The sequence below is a fragment of the Pezoporus wallicus genome, unplaced genomic scaffold, assembly GCF_028554395.1.
Source record: "Pezoporus wallicus isolate ANWC-B61680 ecotype Strahan unplaced genomic scaffold, APGP_CSIRO_Pwel_v1 contig_8108, whole genome shotgun sequence".
In the NCBI taxonomy this organism is placed as follows: domain Eukaryota; kingdom Metazoa; phylum Chordata; class Aves; order Psittaciformes; family Psittacidae; genus Pezoporus; species Pezoporus wallicus.
This window is the reverse complement of record NW_026638088.1, coordinates 1,233,884-1,257,223: the sequence shown is the minus strand read 5'-3', so window position 1 is coordinate 1,257,223 and position 23,340 is coordinate 1,233,884. Positions and strand designations below refer to the sequence as shown.

Genomic DNA, 23,340 nt, shown 5'->3' with positions numbered 1-23,340 from the left:
AAGGAATTTTCTCCTGGATATTGTCTTGAGTTCAGGACAGTGTAACATTCCGGCTAATGTGTGAAGTGTTTTATCTCTTATCAGGATGTCAGACCTACTAAAGCAAGCACATATCTTCTGGATTTGAATATGTGTGAATCCTAGATAATGTAACAAGGAGAATCCATCTTATGTGACATCTCATTTCTGCCTTTCACTTAGTTAAAGCCAATAATAGGCTGAATAAGGAGCAGATGTGAGCTCAGATATGCTGGGTAAGTGCTTATAGTGCTTATTCAGTGGTACCAGTAGCGTGAAAGAAAGCTGTGAAAGATCTTCTGAATGACACTCATGCAGGTTAGCTGCTATCATATCCTGATATCCTATCACCAGAACAGGACTGGGAGCAGAACAGCTTTTCTGTCCTTGAAGACTTGAGAATCTCAGACTTCCAGTGCTGCTGCGCGATTGGTGCTGAAGGGTTTTCTTTGCTGTGTGTATGAAACAGAAAAAACTCAGCTAAATTCCTAGAGACTTGGAACCTCCCATTGCTGTCCCAGAATAGGAAATATCCTGGTGGACTGTTGGGATAACGGAATTCCTTTGTATTTAATTTCTGTTTTACTGTTGGGGAGGGATGGGACACAAAGCTTCTGCCTTCACAATATCTGCTATTGTCGGAACCACTCTGGTGGTTGATTTGCAAAGGGTAAAACCACTGAACTGGAGAACTGAGTGGCAGAGATGTGTAACATTAATCTCTTCCTCAGTGTATCACCATCCACAGTCGCTATATGCAGCGTGGCTGATGCTTTAAAAGGACACTCTGGGCAATCATGTATTATGCTGCCACAACCACAACTCATAATACAGCTCCATGCCTTACAGCTACTTTCTTATGTCTTGCATATGTTTCTGTACTGTAAATACAGGCTGGAAGATGCATACTGGGAGGAGAAGGAAGTGAAATTTTTCTCTGAGAAGTCTCTTAATATTTGCTTGAACAAAGAGGTTCAGCAAACACCAAGAAAGGGAAATTGCCTTTCCTCTGAGGATTACAGAAGTCAGCATTTGTTTAAGCAATCCATCGTTCCACACCGTAAAACCCCAGTGTCTTTCAATCGAAATGAATGGGAAATGACAGGTTTGCATTTTAGGATGTACTACTCTGATGCCTACCTGCTGTTACAGAAGTACAGACATGACTGCATCTCCAGTGGTGAATCCTGCCCTTCTTTTTAAAAACTATTGAGGAGTGAATTTTCTCATATCTAAAATACTGGAACTGTTACCTTACAGCCCTCTGAAACATCAAATACGTATGATCAGGGCTTGGTCCTTAAGCATCTTGTAGGAGCAGGTGAGTGACCTTTATCACAGGGCATAAGTGGTGATCCCCAAGCCAGGTGATCATTGGTACCAGTGACTCCAAGCTTGACTGGAACTATTGCAGCTGGGCAAAAGGATTTTCCTGAGGTGCCAGAACAGGGAGCAGATACTGACACCAAAGCCCCCCGATTAGAGAGTACCTCAGCAGTCCCTGTCCCTGCTGTGGGCTCGGAAAGAGGCTTCTGGCTGATGGATGTTCTTTCTGTCTTGGAGGAGGAATAGGAGCTGGAATCATAACTGACACTGCCCTGAGAGGGATGCTGGACTATGTGGCTTTCTAAGGTCCCTTCCAGCAAGAACTGTGCTACATCCCAGTAAAATTAAATCCTTTGGTGATCTTGCCTGGGAGCCTCTTCTCCTCCTGTGACATTTTTCCTTGTGCAGGTGTGGACGTTAGAAGTTACTGTAGGAACAGTTTCTGTGTTAATCTGAAGATCTGCTCCTGCTCAAGATAGTCAGCATTTCTTTATGTATCATTATCCTAGATGAGATGCAGAGCACAACTGAACCTCTGCTCTGCCCTAACAGATCACTTGGGTTTCTGATCCTGAAATCCAGAACATGCTGAGTTCACATTACCCTGCTCCTGTGAATATACATTAAGACTGTATTGCATGTGAAGAAGCACCATGCTCTTGGTTTTTCTTTAGGGTTTTCATTGCAGTTGGCTTGCTGCTGAATAGCTCTTCCTGGTTTTTTGGTTCAAGCCTGGGAGGGGGGAATTATTTGGTAAGTTTAGCAATAGCTGTGTAAGCTTGATTTTACTTAGCTGTGTTATTTCTTTCTTATGGCTGTTGCAGTCTCCTGCCATCTGGGGGCTGCTGGACCTGCTTCAATAAATCCCATTCTCTTTTCCTGTTGCTCTGAGGATTTGCAAAAGGAAGGGAAGCAGGATGGGTTATGAAGTGGGCTACAAGCTGTGGAAGGAACACTAGATGTATTTTACTTGTTTGTGCTTATGTAAAGCTGTTGTCAGTCGCCAGAAAGGACAACCAAGGAAGAAATTGGTGGCTAAGGAATTCTTATTCGACAAGTTGATACAAGGTGAAGAGGGAGCTGCTAACCCAGCCTTGCTGCTTTGCCTGTAGCAGAGCGTTGTTGCTGACCTTTATGAATGTGTGTGTGCTCTTGGGTGGATCAAATCATTGTCAGAAACCCTCCTTGAAAGTACAAAGTAGTGCCCACCACAAATGCCGCCTTCTGGACATGCAGCCGTCAGAAGCTGCATTGCAGACAAGCTCCCAGGAGACCCACTTGCATGCTATGGCCATATGCTTCTGGAAAATCCTTGCAGCAGAGTTCTTCCTTGTACAAATGACCTCTTTCACTTACACATTCCATCTGTGGTCTCTGTAAAGACTTTGGAAAGTGTTTGCACATTTCTTAGGAGTCCTTATTTATAACTTTCTGTGTGAAGCTTCAGTGCTTTGTACAGCAATTTTCCTTCCCAAGAGAAGTTGAATGACTCAGACCAGCAGCCTCTTATTATTCCAGCATCTGTATTTATGTGCTGGAAGATGTGTGTGATGCAACATCTCATTTTACTTTGCTTTTTGTTTTATATACTTGTTTTCACTTAGCACATTGCTCATTCCTCCCTTGCTACAAATACACCACTGATGTAAATTGCCTCAGACCAGTTTCTACTTTCTCTGCTCTTTTGCCCTGGCTGATGGTCCTGTTCAAGTAGTTTGTTGGCCTCAGGGTCACCTTTGGTCTATCTGGCACATCACCCTTCTCTCAGCAATTCTCAGTTTAGGAATTACCATGTTTAATAATAGTGGTTTTGAGATTCAGCGTTGTCAACTCTGACTGTTCCCTTGACCTCCTCATTTTCCTGGGAAGTTACTGTGATAGCTCTATAATGGCAGAATATGTTAAAAGAAATGCTGTGGCATTCATTACTCTTCCTACGAACCTTCATTTGTAAATGTTGGTTAATGGTAATGTAGCTGCTGACCAATATGCTCTCAGTTAGCATATGTCATGCATGCAAAATAGATGTGTCTTTCTTGCTTCACTGCAAAATAACTTCCTATTACTACTAGCACAGGAGTGAGAAACAAGCTGTCCCGTCCCCCCTTAAAGTAATAATCCATTTAATGTGCAGATGGATTAGTACAAGTGGTTGGGCTAAAGGAATCTTTTTGTAAGAAGAAATAACCACATTAGGTACCTAATTAGCTTTTGCTTTTAATGAGTTTAATCCCAGGGTTTAGTCTTTTGGGGCCTTTATAAAGAAGCATGGGTATTCCAGGCATTCTGTTAGTGCTCTTACAACCTTTTGACTCGGTGCTGATGCCTTCTGAGAGAGCTAGAATTAACGTGGCTTCAGCTTCAGTAGGTCCGCAAGAATGATAAACACCAGAGTCTGGTCACATCAGATGTACTTATTCCTAATGGGAAATACTGTCTGGATGGCAGTGAGTGGTTTTACATGTGATGACAGGGTCAGATCCCAGACACAAGTTTTCTGGTAGGCTTTGTGGTTCTCTTTGGAGCAATTAGTTAACTAACTGAACTAACCGTTTTTATTCAGAAATAGCTACACATTACACAATAACTCTAAAATCACAGAATCCCAGACTGGTTTGGGTTGGAAGAGACCTCAAAGCTCATCCAGTTCCAACCCCCTGCCATGGACAGGGACACCTTCCATTAGAGGAGGCTGCTCCAAGCCCCTGTGTCCAACCTGGCCTTGAACACTGCCAGGGATGGGGCAGCCACAGCTTCTCTGGGCACCTTGTGCCAGCGCCTCAGCACCCTCACAGGGAAGAATTCCCTCCTGATATCTAATCTAAGCCTCCTCTCTTTCAGTTTAAAGCTAGTTCTCTTGTCTTGTCCCAACGTCCCCTTGTAAAAAGTCCTTTTCCAGATTTCTTGTAGGCCTCTTTAGGTACTAGAAGATGCTTCCAGAAATCTTCAGAGCATCAGAATTGTGTAACCTTGTATTTGGACCTCTAATATTACTCAACGTGTCTTTTGTTCAGTGATAGGGAAGTAAACACTGTGCAGAGTTGAGCTTCTGTTGCCTACCCAGCACTTGCATGTGACAAGCAATGGGATCTTAATCCTTTTGCCCTTTGTGTGTTCCCAGTTACACTGGGATCATCTACAAGCAGGTGCCACTGTGCACGTAGGGCCAGACCATCAGTAACTGATCCCAACTCCAAAGACACCTGCAGGCAGTCTATTTATAAATCTAGTCCATATTGAGCAAAGTCCTTAGGGATAAAAGAGCTTTATATATGTAAAACATTCATTTTCTGTCTAAGTGGGGTAAAGCTGTCTTCATCTCAAAGGATGAAAAACCTGGGAGTGTTCATGGAATTGAGCCCATCTTTAATGATTGTATCAGCAGAGTTGCCAGGCTGCTATTTGATTATCTCCAAACAGCATAGTGCTGCATTACCACCTCTCCCACATGGATCACTTATCCATGCCTTTTGCAACACCCTGGTTGAATTAATTCGACTATCCCTGGAGTGCTTCCAACATTCACTGGTAACAACCCATTGAAAAGTTTCCCTTCCAGGATTTTAACTCAGTCTTTACATGTTTTGCTCATCCTGGGCTATATTGTGCTGACTTAGGGGTGCAGGATAACGGAAAAGCTGTATCTCAATTCGCAGCCTGTGGGCTAAGGCAGTTTTAATCTCAACAGACTTATGGTTGTGACCAAAGTGGGTTTGGTGGCCCTGCCCTCATCTCTAGTGGATGTTTATCTGCAATACAAACCAGCGACATGGATTGTAGTGGTTCATGGTGATTGGCAGTCCTCTCCTATATGAGACCCAAGGAAGGGCTACCTGAGGGTGCTAAAGGGCAAGCTGAGGTGTGGCAAAAGCTTGATTTCTGAGCACACCTCGTTTGGTTCCACTCAGACTTGCAGCAAGCCATTATTAGGAATGTTGCCATTATTAGCAGTTGCCAGTCTATTAAAGAGAGCCGAAACAAGAAAAATGCCACTGGTATATGTACTGTGCACACCATGGTGCTGGGCTGATTCTTATAAAGGTAAAGCACTACTTCCACCTTCAAACTGTTCATATTATCATCTCTGTACCTCCAGAAGTCAGTGCAGGCTGTTAACTTGCAGAAAGACTTATTATGGCTGTGGCTAGGTTAAATTCTAGCCTGCATTCAGGTAACTTATGCAATTTGTTATTACCATTCTAAACTGTGTGGCTCTACTTATAGCTAATATGACCTGAAGGCAGTGCACCTATGAGGAAAACCTTCCTTGCTTTCCGAAGGAGCGAAGCCAAACCCCAGCTTTTCATCAGAACACATCTTACTTCAGGAAGGCTGGATGAGATCCAGTTTCAAACTTTACGGATAATGCTCCTGTCTGATGTCTCATTTGTACCTCTGCCACTTCTGCTGGCAGATAATCAGAGCATCAGATCTGAAAGAGCTTCTGACCCAATAAATGCATGAATTATTTAAGACATGAGTTAATTTTCTTTGGGAACTGTAACAGATTTGAACATGATACCAGCAGAGAGGGCTGTTTTCTGGAATTCCTTTCAAGTATCTTTTAAACATCTTTAATATATTTGCATTATGGTCAATTAAAAGGAGCTGAAACAATGCTAATAGTGGATTTCTTATTACTAATGCTTTTAAAATGCCTAGATTTGCGCTTCATGCTTGAGGGTATAACCCCACCTCTAACTAATGAGAGCTAAGAAGCAGCTTCCCTATGGGCAGATTATTCCATAACTGCTGTACGGCTGCTGGCTTGCCTCCCCAACTAAGGAAGGGCAAACATCTTGCCAAAGTCTCTTCCAACCTCTCCCCTTAGGGCATTGTTTATTAATTCAGATAAAAACCTCTGAGAGTAATGTGAAACAAAGCTGTTCCTTGAACACCACAGCCTTTGTTCTGTGCCCTCTATCGCTCTTCTGCAGGGCTACTTGTAGAGGAAAACTCCTCAGTGCATGTTCATCTTCCTCTCTCTAGGTCTTATTTGAGCATCAACCATTCCCTCTCCATCTGGATCTCATAGCTGCATGCATTGGTCTTGGTTAAAGTGGGCAGAACCCTGGATAGGCAGCCCCTCCATCTGGGCTAGTACACCGATTTTAATGTTTCTTCTTAAATTAGCAGTTATAATAATGAAATGAATACCGTAATAAGGACACAAAACCGCTTCTGGGATGCTTCAGCAAGCCCTGGGAGACATGGTTGCTTACCCAAAGGTTCATTCAGATCCCCTGTCACCCTTGACTGTGACAACAGTCTTGGGTGGTCCAGCACAGTGTCTTATGAGAGCAGCTCTCTGAAAACGCAATGAGATGACTTTGAAACAGCGTTGGAAAGTCTCCCCTTGCGTTGGACGGCACAACCAAGACTAGCAAGTGACAGATCTGCAGCCTCCTCCAGTGCAACGCTCTGGTCCAGCCACCAGTGTGCAATGTGTGCAGTGAGAGAAGGTGGCAGAAATACCTCTTCGAACCCAGAAATACACACACAGTGCATAGAAATCTATTTTTATACCATTCCTTTTTGGCAAGTATAGTTTGATATGCAGCTTATCTCCAGCCAGGGATCACATTTATGGCAGGCACGTCTGAAATTATCAGGAAAAAGAAATACAGCACATTCTAATTGGATCATATAAATCACTGAAATTATTTATAAGGGCTGTTTCAAACCTCTGCTCTGAAAAATCTTTACAGACTGCTTGTGATTTAGCGTCAACACAACTGAGATGCAGAGGGGACATTAAGGGCTTCTCATTTTTTATTTCTATTTTGGAAAACATAAAGAAGTCGATAACTGGCTCTTTAATAGTGCTGGAACTGTTGGGGTTTAACCTTATTTCAAAGCATGTTTGAATACAGAGAGCAATTCAAAAATTCTTGGGAGCAGCAGTTTTAGTAGCTGCCATAGCAACAAGTACAGGATCCAAGCCCTTTCTCCCTTTCTCCCCCTTGGGGACTAGGAAATCCCTGAAAGGACACTGTCTGTCCACACTGAGATACAGTTGTGCTAACGCTGCTCACATTAGGACAGGTCTCCAGGAGAGCACTCCATTTAAAACCATTTAGAAGACAGGGAGGCATCATTCATTAAGTGATGGTGGTACTGAGAATAGGGAGAAACTTTGAGAAATGAAACGTTAGGTGCATCATAATACTATTTGTGTAGTTCATTAAATAGTCTGCATATGTTCTACTGTTTTCTAGTTTCTTCTCTGTACAGGGAACACCTTTCCTATGAAGACAGGCTGAGAGAGCTGGGCTGGTTCAGCCTGGAGAAGAGAAGGCTTCTTAAGGGGAGACCTTAGAGCAGCTCCAGAGCCTGAAGGGGCTGCAGGAAACCCAGAGAGGGGCTTTGGTCAAGGGCCTGTAGGGACAGGCCAAGGGGAATGGCTTTAGGCTGCCAGAGGGGAGACTGAGATGAGCTCTTAGGCAGAAGCTCTTCCCTGTGAGGGTGCTGAGGCGCTGGCACAGGGTGCCCAGAGAAGCTGTGGCTGCCCCATCCCTGGCAGTGTTCAAGGCCAGGTTGGACACAGGGGCTTGGAGCAAGCTGCTCTAGTGGAAGGTGTCCCTGCCCGTGGCAGGGGTTGGAACTGGTGAGCTTCAAGATCCCTTCCAATCCAAACCGGTCTGAGATTATATGATTTTCTGTTGTTTGGCAGCCTTCATCTCTATTACATTATCTGTGCTAAGAAGTCTTACCTTATTAATGCTGTCACTGCCATTGTTGCTTTGTCTCTATGATAATTCAGGGTAAGACTAAGGACAGAGGTCTGAACAAGCTGCATACATTTGGAAAGGAGAGAGTTAGAGATGGTCTTCTGCTTCTGGGACCTCTGAACTTCTCTGAGGTTTTGGAAGCTTGGATTTAAGAGATGTCCTTATCTTAACAATAGACCAAGTCAGAACCCTGGATCTTAATTAACACTTCTGCATTTAGAATTACTTTTCTGCACACAATAGAGCTGATTATTACTGAAAGTCTCTTCAAAGAAGTTAAATTAATCTGATAAATCAATGTGGCCAATGCAGAGAAGTCTGGTGGAGCATTTTCAAGCTGTACCAGGATCTGTCAAAAAGAGTAATGAGCATCAAATACTCAAAAGTACACGTTTTCAGGGTGGGGAGGAGTAAGATAAATGACACACATAAACACATAAAAGGAGGCAAATATGACATTAAACTGGGTCAGCAGAAGCAAACTTGTAGATGCTAACAGGGAATGCTGGATCTGTTTTGACTGACAACTCCAAGAGCAGATGGCAAAGAAGCGAAAATGATGTATGGGAGCACTGGGGTGACACTGGTGCTCCTTCAGATGTATCCAGCTCAATAATAATAATAATGATCCTGCTGTGAATGAAATTTCATTCCCTGTCATATCCAAGTGAGTAGCAGCACACTAAAGATAGCTTGGTAGTAAACTCATCATGAAACTGGAGAAATGTGAAGACCTCAGACTGTGGCTATTGTAGAAGATTACAAAGTGAGCAACAGGCCAGGTCTGTGTTCGCAGCAAACAACGGGGAGGTTTCCAGGGAAGGTTCTTACCACTCTAAGGGAAAACTTTCCATCTTATTCTGGTTTAAGATCATCTTTTCACAGTGCCAGGGCTTGGATGATAGGCAGTTTTGGATGCCAGTGATACATGAGTAGAAATATAAGATAGAGTAGCTATTTTTATCCAAAAGTGCAAGTGATGAATTCCTACTGATAAAAAGGATGTTATTTCTCTGTCTTATATATGAAGTCACAGAAGCAAACAGAGGAGGGTTGTGTACACAGAAGTGTAAAAAGACAAAAAGCCGAGTCTGAAATTAAGAGGGAGGAAGAGGCTATACCTAGAGTCGAGAAAGGAGAGAAATGGCAAGGTATTAGAGAGATGTTAATGTTCCCTTCCCAACAGGCTCCGACTCCGAGGTGGTGTCCCTGACCTCCACTGATGTCAAATGTCAGTCCTGGCTGGCCTTTAGTATTCTAATTCACCTTTCTGACATTAAAGGGTGGAAGGTGGGCTGGAAAGCACTTAACAAATTAATCTGGGAGGTGTTGTATGCCCACATAGAGTGCTAGCTCTTCAACTCACTTCTGGGCTACTATTACAGCAGTTACTTGTTGTACCATGTGTGCTCCTGTTCCTGCCCACAGCTGACTCCTCCACAAAGTTCACTAGGAGAACTTACATGATTTATGTTAGATAGATGCATGTTTAATTCTTATTCTTTGTAGATTTCATGCCCCTCCTAGACTTTCATGTTCTAGCTGAACCTGGAGCAGGGAGTATCAGAAAGGGAGTATCAGGAGCTTTTAGTCTCAAGACTTCTAGTCCAAAACGTTTGTGTACCTTCTATATTAACATCCATGCTAAAGCTTGGGTAAATGAGGCCTTGCTATTCCCTGCTGATCAAACCAGCTATACCTGATAGATTTTCTGGGGGTGAATGGCTGTGTTCTTTTTGAATGATTTGGTGGTCTAGGATAATCTTCATGAAGAATCACAGGGGAACCAGCATTAAATGTTTCATGGAGTAATCTCAGACTTGGAGAAGAAACTGCATCCTCTGAAATATGTGCTGCTGTTCCTGCCTTTGGTATTAACGGATAGTATGAGAATAGGTAACTTGTAAACAAGTTTTTCTTCTCTTTCAACTCTCTGAGCAATTTATGTCACCTTTCTTCATAGGCAATGCTAAGACAGACTTACCAGCTCAAGTTGAAAGTGAAACAGATGAAGGAGGTGGAGGGGAAAAGCGTTCCCTTCTCTCAGCTCGGTACAGTGAAACAAAAAAGTAGGTTATGAATGAAAATATTGAATCACAATTCTTCAGGTAGTTTTATACTTAAATCATAGTCTTGTCAAGTCTGTGTTTGATATGCTTTAATTAATGCTTCCCTTGCTTTGGGTTTGATTTTGATGTGCATGTGATAGATTCGTACAACCTCAAGTGATCAAAAAGAGGCATTTGTCAGTGTCAACCTCTGTGTTAAGGTCTCAGTTGGCTCTGTGTACATCCTAGGTGAGGAAGGTGGGAATGGGTCATTAGAGGAATGGGAATCACCTAGTAAGAAATCACCTACAGTCAATGAAGCTAATACAGTTTTCATTAGGCTGTGTGCAGTACCAGGATGAAATGAGTTTGGAAAATCAAGTCAAACTGAGTATGACATCCCCTGTAATGCAATGGAGGGTTGTTCACAGCCTGTAGGTTTGCATTTGTTAGTGATGTTTGTTCACTCTTCCAGTGTGAAATCCTCATTTTCAGCAATTGCCATCTGAAAGGCCTGGCTTTTTGTGAGACAATATTTGAAAACACCCTTATTATTTGAAACATTCCAATAGGAAAGGAAGGAGCTGGAGCATGTAATTGTTCTCCTAGGGACAGGTGGTGGGATGATGCTAACAGCAGAAGCAGTTAGGAAGTTCATAGAATCCCAGACTGGTTTGGGTTGGAAAGGACCTTAAAGCTCATCCAGTTCCAACCCCCTACCACAGGCAGGGACACCTTCCACTAGAGCAGCTTGCTCCCAGCCCCTGTGTCCAATCTGGCCTTGAACACTGCCAGGGATGGGGCAGTCACAGCTTCTCTGGGCACCCTGTGCCAGCGCCTTAGCAACCTCACAGGGAAGAGCTTCTGCCTAATACCTTATCTAAATCCTCCCCTCTGTCAGTTTAAAGCCATTCTCACTGTCTATCACTACATGCACTTATAAAAGCACCTCTTTAGTTTTCTTTGTAGCTCCTTCAGGCACTAGAAGCTGCTCTAAAGTCTCCCCTGAGACTTCTCTAGACTGACCCAGCCCAGCTCTCTCAGCCTGGCTCCAGAACAGAGCTGCTCCAGCCCTCTTAGCATCTTCATTGCCTCCTCTGGACTCTCTCCAACAGCTCCATGTCCCTCTTGTGTTGTTGCCCCCAGAGCACAGTAGATGGGGAGAATCCCCTCCCTCGACCTCCTGCTCATGCTGCTGGTGATGCAGCCTAGGACACAGGGCTTTGCTCACAGATGGTACTGGCAGTAACAGGAGACCCTGCATCAGCTTCAGCCAGTGATGACTCTTTTTCCTGTTTCCCTGGGTAACCTCCTCAATCAGTTAGGATGTACAGTGGTATGTCAGCTTCCGTTCCTGGCTTGCTCCAAGTGCCTTGTGATGTCTCAAGCATCCTCATTGCTGTTCATTTCCTTAAGTGTTAATAAAAGTAATACATGCTATCTGTAAGGTAGTGCTTGATGGGATAAAGTGCTTTGATAAGCTCTTAATTATATGGTTTCTTACAATTTGTTGACTTCCCTTCACAGCAATCAGGGATATCACCAGGGCGCTCCCCAACCTGGTGCACCCGACAGACTATTACCCGCTGCTGGTCTTCCAGACAGGTGGGGAGGAAGCTGCTTCCCGCAATCTGAGGGGGATGAAGAAAGACTACAGGGCCTTGGGGCGGATGGTGAAAGAGTCTGGGGCTCAAGTGATCTTCTCCTCACTCCTTCCATCTTCCACTGATGATGTGGGAAGGAATGGGAAGATTCAGTTCATGAACAATTGGCTTCGAGACTGGTGCTACAGGCAGGGCTTTGGATTCTTTGATAACGGCTGGTTTTATAGGGCACCAGTCTGGACAATGACAAGTGAGAAAGGTTTGTCTCACAGAGGGAAAAGGATGCTGGGGCACGAATTAGCAGGGCTCATTTGGAGAGCTTTAAACTAGATTCGAAGGGGGATGGGGTTGTAGCTGGGCTTGCCCCAGTGGGGCAGCGCTCCAGAATTAATGAAGACTGGGAGGCCTCCTACAATCCTAGGGTGAAATCGGTGTGCTCAGCTCGCTCCCTGAAATGCCTGTACACCAATGCGCGCAGCATGGGAAATAAGCAGGAGGAGTTGGAAACCTGTGTTAAGTCAGGAGATTATGATCTGGTGGCAATTACAGAGACGTGGTGGGACAGCTCACATGACTGGAATATAGTCATGGAAGGCTATGTCCTTTTCAGGAAAGACAGGCCAGCCAGGCGGGGTGGTGGGGTTGCTCTTTATGTGCGGGAGGAACTACAGTGCACCGAGTTCTGTCCAGGGACAGATGATGAGCAAGTTGAGAGTCTGTGGGTGAGAATTAAGGGGCAGGCTGGCAGGGGGGATACTGTTGTAGGTGTCTGTTACAGACCACCGGATCAGGGTGAGGAAGTTGACGAGGCCTTCTACAGGCAGCTGAGAGCGGCCTCACAGTCACAGGCCGTGGTCGTCGTGGGGGATTTTAACTTCCCTGATGTTTGCTGGAAGGACCACTCGGCAACCCAGCCGCAGTCCAGGAGGTTCCTCCAGTGTATGGATGATAACTTCCTCCTGCAAATGGTGGATGAGCCGACCAGGAGAGGAGCGCTGCTGGATCTCATCCTCACTAACAAGGAGGATCTGGTTGAAGCAGTAAGGGTTGAGGGCTGCCTTGGTTGCAGCGACCACGAGATGGTGGAGTTCAGGATCTTGTGTGGCAGGACTAGTAGAATACCAAGTAGAATTGCAACCCTGGACTTTAGCAGGGCAAACTTTGGCCTTTTCAAGCAATTGCTAGGGGAAATCCCATGGGCAGGGCTGCTTGAAGGTAAAGGGGCCCAAGATAGTTGGTTGACATTCAAGGACTACTTTTTCCGTGCTCAAGATCGGAGCATCCCGACACGTAGGAAGTCAAGGAAGAGGGCCAAGAGACCTGCGTGGCTAAATAGGGAATTGCTGGGTATGCTCAAGTGGAAGAGGAGAGTTTACAGGTCATGGAAGGAGGGGCTGGCCACTTGGGAGGAATATAAGGCTGCTGCTAGAGGATGTAGGAAGGCAGCTAGGAGGACTAAGGCATCCTTAGAATTAAACCTGGCAAGAAGGGTCAAGGACAGCAAAAAGAGCTTTTTTAAATACATGGCAGACAAAACTAACACCAGAGGCAATGTAGGCCCACTGATGAACGGGATGGGTGCCCTGGTGACAGAAGATAAAGAGATGGCAGAGTTACTGAATGCCTTCTTTGTCTCTGTCTACTCTGCTGCGGGCAGTCCTGAAGAGCCCTGTACCCCTGAGACCTTAGATGAAGTCAGGTCGACGGAGCGGTTTGCCTTAGTCGATGAGGAATGGGTTAGAGACCAGTTGAGCAATCTGGACATCCATAAATCCATGGGTCCAGATGGGATGCACCCGCGGGTGCTGAGGGAACTGGCGGAAGTCATTGCTAGACCACTCTCCATCATCTTTACCAAGTCTTGGGAAACGGGAGAGGTGCCTGAGGACTGGAGGAAAGCAAATGTCACTCCAGTCTTCAAAAAGGGCAAGAAGGAGGACCCGGGTAACTATAGGCCGGTCAGCCTCACCTCCATCCCTGGGAAAGTGATGGAACACCTTATCCTTGGTACCATCTTAAGGCATATCAAGGATAAGAAGGTTATGAGGGGCAGTCAACATGGCTTCACCAGGGGGAAATCATGTTTGACCAATCTCTTAGCCTTTTATGAGGAAATAACACAGTGGATGGATGATGGCAGAGCGGTGGATGTGGTCTACCTTGACTTCAGCAAAGCATTTGACACAGTCTCCCACAGCATCCTCACGGCTAAAATGAGGAAGTGTGGACTGGATGATCAGGTAGTGAGGTGGACTGCGAACTGGCTGAAGGAGAGAAGCCAGAGAGTTGTAGTCTATGGGGCTGAGTCTAGTTGGAGGCCTGTGACTAGTGGAGTGCCTCAAGGCTGTGTGATACTGTAATCGTGGGATGCTTCTAATGTAAGGCCTCATTCTCAGCACTGTCATTTGACATAATTTTGCTGATTTCATTAACTTACCCTGATTTGCACCCCATTTTTTTTGCAAGTCGATCACAATGACTGATTGACAAGGAAAATAGGTTTTATCATCTTTAGTCTCCAAATTGAACGGTTATAGCAGTTGGATTACGTTAATCCTGGCGGCATCTTCTGTTGGCTGCTTTGCATTGCTGAACAGAACCGCCCTCATTTCATCCCCCCTCCACCACCCAGGCAAATTAGGGGATTAAGCCAAGAGGTGTTTAAGCTTAGCATTCAATTGACACACATGGTTATGCAAATTGTGAAGGAAAGCATGAGATTCTTGAAACTTAGCTTGAATATTAGACGTCTTCGGTGTGAGAGCATACAGAAAACAGCAATAAACAGTGAAACTAAGGCTTAGTTATAAGTAATCATGATTTTGAGTCCATTTTGCTGAAGTGCTCTAGGACAAAGAGCTCATCCTTTCTAGGCTGTTGTGCAAGACAGTCTTGAAATGCAAACCTGCCTTTTCCTTCTCAGCTTGCCAATAAGAAAATTCAGCGCTACAGTACCAAATGCCAAGCGGTGATAAGCAGGCTGGATTTTTCCTTGTGCTGGACTGTACAGTACTGCTGCTGTTTGCCCTACTATCTCTTGCAATAAACCCCTCTGCATGTTTTCCTGGGCTGTTGTGAACAGTTCAGTTTGCCGTGGAAGGTGACATGTGGCAATTAACAGCATCTCAGTCCAACGTGCCACCGAGCATGCTGGCTCTTGACTTGAATTCCCTTTGAGGGTTTTTCCCTGCTCAAAAGAGGAAGAAGTCCAGAGGGAAATGTGCCAGCCGGCTATCCAGGGCTCAAAGAGATGAGGAGTCATCTGTACTGGGTCATTTCATCAACCTTGAGATCTGTGTACCCCCTCTGAGCAGGCGGGAGGAAACAAGTAGGTTTGAAACGCAGGCAGGAGGCAGGAGCTTGCACCATGCACTGAAATGTTAAATCAAGTGTATTATTTCCATACATACATGGCAGGTGAAAGGCAGAATAAAACGGCTCTGTTGTCTACCACAGCCTACGAGGGAGACCCAGTGTGCAATTAAATAATGAATCAGATATCATCACAAATGATAATGTTCCACTGTAAATAATTCCAGTTGTTTACCCTACTTTGGGATTGAAGTTCATCTCCCTTAGGGACTCCTTTGACTTTTGATGCTCTTTTGATTTGCAGATGCTTGAGTTTTTTGCTGCTTTCCAGAGAACCCTCATAAAGGTTCAGGAACCAACAGAACTAAGGGAATAATTCCCAGCAAATAACTTCCTGGCTGAATGTAGCATCTTTATTTGTGTAAAACAGCCCTCCACGTTGTGTATGGTTTGCATTAATTTATTGTTAAATTAGTTGTAAGTATGAATTCCCCTCAAGCTGCCATCCTTCTATTTTTATGAAGAGAGTATAAACTCCAGTTGGGAAAGAGCTGATATTTAGAATTAGTTTATGTGTGACTGAAGAAATACGTATTGGTTTTGTTTCCTGCCTGGATGACGACAGGATTGCCACTGGTATAACTGTGTCCAAACATAATATTGCCTAATGTGAATGCCAGTTTTTAAGTTTATTTTTCTTAATTCATAGTTAAGCTATGAAAGTTTGATCTTGGAAAGGGAACATGAGGCAGGAAAAAGACATCTTCTGTGTTTTCCTGTAGAGAAATCATATGGAGGAATATATTGTAAGGGAGAAATAGTGCCATTACTATTAATGGGTTTTACTTGACTTTTGCTTTGGGAAGCAGTATTTTTTGGAGGTGACTACTGCATAAATCTACTAAATTATTCTTTCAGTGGATTAAGGGGGTGGGCATGTTTATTTGCATATATTATGTCTTTTGTGTATATGGTGGATGTAAATCCAGACTAATGCTGGCACCAGAATATTGATGTAAAGATTGGAGTTAAGAGTATGTGGTGGATGCTACAGTGATGCAATGCATTTCATTGGAAGTATCTCAGAAATCACTTTTAACTTACTGTACTTATCAGGAAGTCATTAAGAAAACGTTAAGCAATTGTCTCATAGAAGTGGAAGGGATGTTGTAGCAATACTCCCTTCTTCCACACCAGGACTAAAGAGGAAATACCTAGAAAGGAGCTGCTTGGCTGGGGGGAGTCTGCGGCACTGGGAGCAGCAGGGACACAGGGCACTACCATCTACTGTTACTCCTGATGAAAGAGTCTCCTGCTTTTGATTGTTGGATACAGGATATTTTTTGTAACAGAGGTCAAAAGGAAACCTCCAGAAAGAAAGATCTTTGTAGTCCACCCAAGGATCCAAATCACTCTGTATTTGACGGATATCAAGTCATGCTACCTGGTTTACTTCCAGACAGTGCCACTAGTCATACAGGAGCTACCTCACTTCAGCCTGCTAGAATGGGGTAATGACACCAGTATTATGCTCCATGAGATCCATGGATGGGAAGTGCTGAAGTAAAAGAACTACAGCATAAAATTCAGAACATTTATCAATGCACATGAGACTTGTGGCATTCCTGGGCATGTTGTCAGTCCTTCTGTCTCACTAAATCAGAGATCTGAGGTTTCTTTTTCTTTTTCAGGTGCCATCAGCAGATGCATGTCCTAGCTGAGAAAGCCAGGAGTTTCCTGAAGTCATAAAAAAGAAGGAAAAATATCCCCAAGCTGGGAGGAAGCATGATGGCAAGACAAATCGAATGTCTCTTTCTGGCAGAGGCAGAAGTTTGTTAGATGTTTGCATTGATCCTCACCTGGAAGTTACGCGCCTTGAAGGTTCAGGGAGACCTGAAGTACACCACTGAAGGTGGGTTTTGTTTCCTTATGGGAATCTTTGGGTTGAGTAGGCACTACATCCTGAGGCATTCTCAAACATGCCTGACTGGAAAAGGAAGCAGTGTACTCACAGTGCAGCTCAGATGTGAGGGCTATTTAGTTGCTGGCTCTAGAGGCCTTTGCATTGCATCACAGGTGATATTTGGTTTCCAAGCCCATAAGGATGGGACTTGTGTAAAGAACTGGTAATTTGCCCTGCTTTGGGTACATAAGCCAAAGTCTCCACATGCAGGGAGGCCTCAATAATGAAGATATGAAGATAGAAGTAGCTTTTTCTTAATGTTTCATTACAGTATGGAACTTTTTGGAGAACAATTAAATGAACCTCTGAGATGAGCTGAATAACAGTGAACCTAAACAAAGTCCACGCTGCGTGCTGCCTGCTTCCCTGTTGTCTTCAAGCAACATTTACTGTAACTGCTGGGGAGCGTGGCAGGAAAATCTCCTCATTTCCATTTCAAACTCTGCCTTCTCTGAGATGGGTATAATCAGTCCCTCACTGCAGTTGTGTACTGCAGCATCTCTGCTCCTGCTCCCTCTCTGGGGGCTTGCTCCTTCGCTTGCTCAGCTGTTCATGCCACTCTGCTCCCCAGCTGATTCAGAGGCACAGGCCCAGGTGGTTCTCCAGCATTCTCTCATTCAGAGGCACTTACGTGGCTTTTTTGCTCAGACATCTGTGTTTAAGGAATGGGAATTCATGTCACTTGCATCTAGATCTTTTCCAGGGATCTTTTGCAAGTGCTTCCTGATTTTGTGCCTCTTTGGATGGGATTGCAGATAAGCATTTGTATGTTTGATGCTCCTCATTGTCATCACAGAATCATGATAGAACAGTTTGTGTTGGAAGGGGTCTTAAAGCTCCTCCAGTTCCAACCCCCTGCCAAGGGCAGGTACACCTTCTATTTGAGCAGCTTGCTCCAAACCCCTGTGTCCAACCTGGCCTTGAACACTGCCAGGGATGGGGCAGCCACAGCTTCTCTGGGCACCCTGTGCCAGCACCTCAGCACCCTCACAGGGAAGAACTTTCCCCTTGTTCTATCACTACATGCCCTTGTAAAAAGCCCCATCCAACCTCTTCTCTTGGTACAAACACTTTTCCAATGCAAGCCAAGAGCCTTCCCAAAGCTCAGGGAGTTAAACATACCAACAGCAAACTTTTGAACCCAACTGATTATCCTGTTGGGATGATCCTGTCTGCCTTTAGCAAGTGTTTTTGCTACAAGCACGAAGGAACCTACACTGGAGTTGGAAGCTGAACCCTGATCTCTCAGATTCTGCTTTGTACCTTACTTAAGAAGAAAGGTATCACAGTTTCAGAGACACTGTAATTTAACAGCAGAAAACCAGGGCTTGATATTTGCCATATATTTTTGTCAAGAGTTGTATCCTCACACAGATGTGGTGGGGTTGGAGCAGATTGGGCTGACAGACTGGAAGTTCAGTGCTGTTTTGTAGGCATGGTTGTTCTCTCCATCCTCACCCAAACCCCAGAAAAGAAATAGAATGGGAGAAACTCAACATAAGAAGGGCAACTGGGGGATATCTTCATCACATAATCAATAGGATATTTGACAGCTTTATTTGTCTTTTATCACCCACGAGTTAAGGATAACGAAATGTCTGAGACAACCATTGTCAAAGGGCTCAAGGTTTGCATGGAAGAAGCCTACAAGCCGGAAGAGCTATTGCTCTTGTAATAAATATGTGACGTGGGAGAGCTGGTAAGAGATTGGGGCCAGGAAAAATGGTTTAGTCAAATGTGTTGGGTCACAGTGACCAAAGGTTAACACCCTGTCACACGTCCCTGGCCACTGAACTCAGCCACTGTTAACACCCTCCACCAAGGCTCCCTCCCTCCCCTGCGAGGTGCAATATCCACAGATGCTTTAATGATCTTATAGATGAGGGAAAATGCAAAGCAGCTTAAGTCTCATTCTGTAGCTATTACAAGCTTGATCTCCTAGAATTAGACAGAAACTCCAATCACTGTCTCACTGCTGTGGTTTTGCAAGTTAACACATGAATTTCTTTCTCACCAGGGATTAATTTTGCTGTTTGGTGACATCCCGTTGGAAGAGTGGATCCAAAGAGCAAGCAGATACCTGTAACACAGACAGTGATTCTCCTTCCTGAAGGGCAGCCCAGCAGGCCAGTTGCCTATCAACAGAGCTGGGTTAGGTCAGAGCTTCCGAGAGAGACATTTAACATCAAACTGTGAACAAAAAGGGAAGTTTGATCTACCGTGGCTATAAGCTGTCACTCAAAAGTATTTCTGCCTTCAAAGTCCGTCTTCAAGCAGCAAGAGCATATTCTTTATGTTCTTTATGTTCTGTAATCTATATTCTTTCTCCCTGCACGGGGGAGGCAGCAGCAAGGAAGGAAACCTCTTGTGGGAGAGCCAGGCAGAACTGGCCAAAGAAAAGAAGTCAGCATGGGAAGGAAGCGCGGTGCCACATCCCACTGGGCCCAGAACGCCTCTTAGTGTCCACACTTGATCTGGTAGACCTACCTCTGCTGCCCAAAGGCACCGCTGGAGAGGGATGCTGCTGCCCAGGCTGGGCAGCGGTTCGGGTGTCCCATTCCTCCGAGGCAGCTTTCGACTGCAGCCCCCCCGCCAGGAAGCCAGGTGCGATGGGCAGCCCGGCCCCTCTGCCTGTGCGCTGCAATGACTTCGGCGACTTCCTCGCAGATTACCTCCCGGCGCTGGGGCAGAAGGAGGAGACAGCAGCCAGGGCAGCGGATGATGGTGAGAGTGGGCAATGGAGAGGTGTCGCTGGGTGTCGGGAGGGTTAACGGCGGGTGCGGGCGGGCAGACAGCGATTTGGAAGCCGCGGCCCCGCACTCATCCCCCAACAACAAGCCCCGAGCCCCGATTGAGGAGGCCGGGCAGATGCTTCTAGGCGAGAGAGTGGGGGGGTCCTCGCCGTGCGCCGCCTCCTGCCCCCGGGCCTGGCCGAGCTGTGCCGGGCGGGGGGCTCCGAGCCGCGCCCCGCTATTAGGGGGAATGCGGTAGCAGCGCGGTGGCTGCAGGGGATCGGCTCTACCGCAGCCGCTACGCGGGGAGAGCCGGGGAGCCGCGTCCAGCAGCGGGAACGAAGGGAAGTGAGGGAAGGGAAAGCAAAGGAAGGAACGGGGCGCGCAGCCCTCCGCGCCAAGCCGGGAGGATGAGCGGGGCGCTGCGGGGAGCGGCGCCGGCTGCAGGTAGGAGGAAGCGCAAGCCGCGGGGATGCGCGGTTTAGGGCGCTGCGCCCATACCCTTCCGCCCCTCAGCTGAGCAGGTGGCGGTGGCGGCGGTGGGGTGGCCGCTGCCTCCGCGCCCGCGCAACCCGGTGCGGACTTGAGCGCAAAGTTTTGTCTGCCGGGAGGGAGGCGCTGGCGGGAGGGCGGCAGCGAGCGAGGCGGGGTGGGGGGGGGAGACGGGACCCGGGCGGGCTGGTGCTGCGCGCCCGGGACGTGCGAGCGAGCGGCGGGATGCGAGCGGCGACGGCTCCGCTGGGGGAACGCGGAGCTCGGCGGCGTGTGGAATAATTTAACACTTCCAGAGGCAACTTGGAGCGGTGGGGAGCGAACGGGAGGCACCGGCTTCTTCCCTGGGTTTGTGCTTGTGTGTGTGTGACTTGAGCGGGGGTTTCTCCATCCACTGCGCGCAGCCGGGAAGGGGCAACTTGAGCCAGCTCTGTCCCCGCTCGGTTTTAGATTTGCAACCCGACTAAATATTTGGTTGCCTTTCAGGCTATTTCTCAGCGCCTGTTTCTAGTGTGGGTGATGAATCAGTGATCTTAGTGGGCAACCAGGCATAACCTTGTAGGAGAATAATTAGGCGAGGATAAATGGGGGTTGAGTGGTGATGTGGTACACCATGCACCCGGTAGCTGTTTCCTAGTGTGTGCAAATTCAGTGTGCTTTGGATTGTGAATGAAAATCAAAGTGTGATGACAGATACGTTGTTGCTTCTATTGGAAGAATATAATTTTCCTTGCTAGTGAAATATATGGCAGCTTTAAAGTGAAATGTTGGGGGTGGGATACAGAGAGGGGCTGCTTTTTCTGGTTCTGGTCAGCCACAGAGTGTTTTTCCTCCCGTTTAAATATGGTCTTTCTAGTGCTGCTGGTTGCTTTGAGCATTTGGTTTTGCAGAGCTGAATAGCTTTCGGTGCCCTGGGAGCCTCAGGAGAAGAGGTGCACTGCTGTCTGTTGAGGGTAGTCCTTTTAACTGATCTGTTTAAATAATGCTATTATTAAATGAGTGCAAATTGAAGCAAATGTATTTTTCATTGCCCACAAGTTGTGTTTCTGAGCTCAATCCCTTTTTATGCCCAGAGAGGCTTTTGCACTGCAGTATTACAATACAGCCATATTAAAAAGGTCCTTGGAGCAAATAACCCTCTAATGCTGCAGCTACGCTTTCAGTAGACTTCAATAGTTCTATGGGAAATAATCATGTTGGATTTAAGGAACCTGAGCTGATTTGACTGTGCTTTTTAAATTGTGGTGTTAAACTGCCTGTAGGTATTCATGAGTTGTAAATCTAACCCCAAAATCTAAGTAAAAAGAGCCCCGAACCTAAAGCTTTTCTTTGATTTGAGTAATTTTTCTCCTTTTTGCAACAGGTTCTTCTCTTCTTTTTTTTTTCTTTTTCTTTCCTCTTCTTCTTCCTTTAATTCTCAGTGAGGGCTGCTGCTTGAATATATGTCCTTAACCAGGTAGAGTGCAGTGGTACATGATACCACCATTCTCTTCTATGCCTGGTTTACTCTGCCTGTGATGCTGCAAGGAGTGAAGGCAAGGAGAACTAGAGATGAAAGGGAAAAAGATGCCTGAGGTTGGTGGTGTTGGCAAATGGAGTGATGAAGGCTTATTCTGAGGAACCTCAGCACATTCCAGACGGTGGTTTCTATGGGATGCAATGCTGAAGTCACAGTGTAGGTCAGCACATTTCCTCCCGTGATCTTGCACTAAATTCTCCAGTGGGTACTTGGGGGGTGTGAAAAGCAGCAGTGGAACTAAGCTGCTTACCTTCTAATGTCAATATTTAGTGCTAAACCTTCAGCTTTGAGTGGAAGGCAAGGAGGTTGCTTACTTCTCTCTAGCTGCAGCTCTTCATGACTGGTTTTTGTTTGCTCTAGTAAACAAACACGTATCTTAAATTGAATTAAATGTATAAACTGCTTGAAGCAGAGAGGGGCCAAGAGGATGACTCTGTTTTAAGTAACAAGATATTAATGTAGCATGACACTGGCTGGAGTACAGTTTTGGTCTGATCCCTCCAACAGTGCTCTGAGCAAACCCTCTGTGTCCAGCACCCTCCTCCTGGATCATAGAAGTGCTTGGGGTGACTTGTGGGGTGACGCCTGCTTGACTGACAGATGCTTATTGCAGAGTGGCACCCGGTGCTCTCTCATTTTGCCTCTGTAATGATTTCCTCCAGAAAGCTGACAGAGAATGAACTTGTTTACAGGCAGGTTTTGGAAGGGTTCCTCGGGTTGCAGAGAGGAGGGCAGGGAAATCCTTCCATTTTTAGTTCTCTCTAATCCCAAGCTTCTGTTCCTGTAGTCATGCTAATTCTGTATCGATTGTAGTAGCAGTGACTACTGCGTTTCAGAGCACACTAATGCCAATGTTTCCACTCCAGATAGAGTAGTCTTAGGATGCGAGTGGGAAGGAAGGAGTGGCTGAGACATTATTCCAGTGAAGCCACTTCACTTGTACACTTTTGAGATTAAATTTCAGTGGAAGGGCTTAAGCTTTCAACCCTGTGTTTACTGTAGAAACGCCAAGTAATCTTGAGCACCACTTACCTTAAGAATGCCAGCTTCAGTGTTCTCCTGTTCAAGCCTGTTTCTCCACTGAAGTGAAACTATAGGAATGGATGAGTATATGGGTGAGAATGGGTATCGTTTCCAGTGTTGATGTCAGCTACTGTGTGCAAGAGGAGCCGAGCTGGAGTCAAAACTGGTACCCAGAACAGCAGAAAATTGGAGTCAGTCACTTCTGATGATAAGCCTTCTCCCTACCAAATTTATATGTGTGCTGCAGATCAGAAACAGTCTGTGTTTCTTTAACCATCTGAGTCTGACATAAAATTCCTTTGCAGATCCATCTGTGCTCACCGGATGAACCCAAGGCATGCTTCTGCCTGACACAAACCTGTTACAAACCTATAACTTCACCATGTAGTTTCATCCCCTAGTACTAGGGTTTGCCACTGAAAGTCGGATGCTATTGAAGGTCCCACATCACCCCTTCCACACTTGGTGTAGAGAAGTGAGCATGATGTTGCAATGAACCCAGCCTGGAGCTGGCGAATCCATTGCTTTCACAGTGACACTTACTCAGTGTCTACAAGGAGGAGGGTTGTGAT

The 23,340-nt window shown here is 45.8% G+C and overlaps 2 protein-coding genes across 7 annotated transcripts in view; both read left to right on the top strand.

Moving 5' to 3' along the window:
• Positions 1 to 23,340, top strand: part of MYSM1 (Myb like, SWIRM and MPN domains 1) — a 219,799-nt gene that overhangs the window by 128,609 nt on the left and 67,850 nt on the right. The window lies entirely within an intron of this gene.
• The window catches only part of DAB1 (DAB adaptor protein 1), a 477,594-nt gene continuing 473,588 nt past the window's right edge, over positions 19,335 to 23,340 (top strand). For 2 of the 3 annotated variants that reach the window (XM_057409278.1, XM_057409281.1), the window contains exon 1: positions 20,074 to 20,181. The gene's annotated coding sequence lies outside the window, so the exon portion shown is untranslated. Of the gene's footprint in view, positions 19,727 to 20,073; positions 20,182 to 23,340 lie in introns of those variants that run through there. The other variant, XM_057409280.1, reaches the window with a different exon arrangement.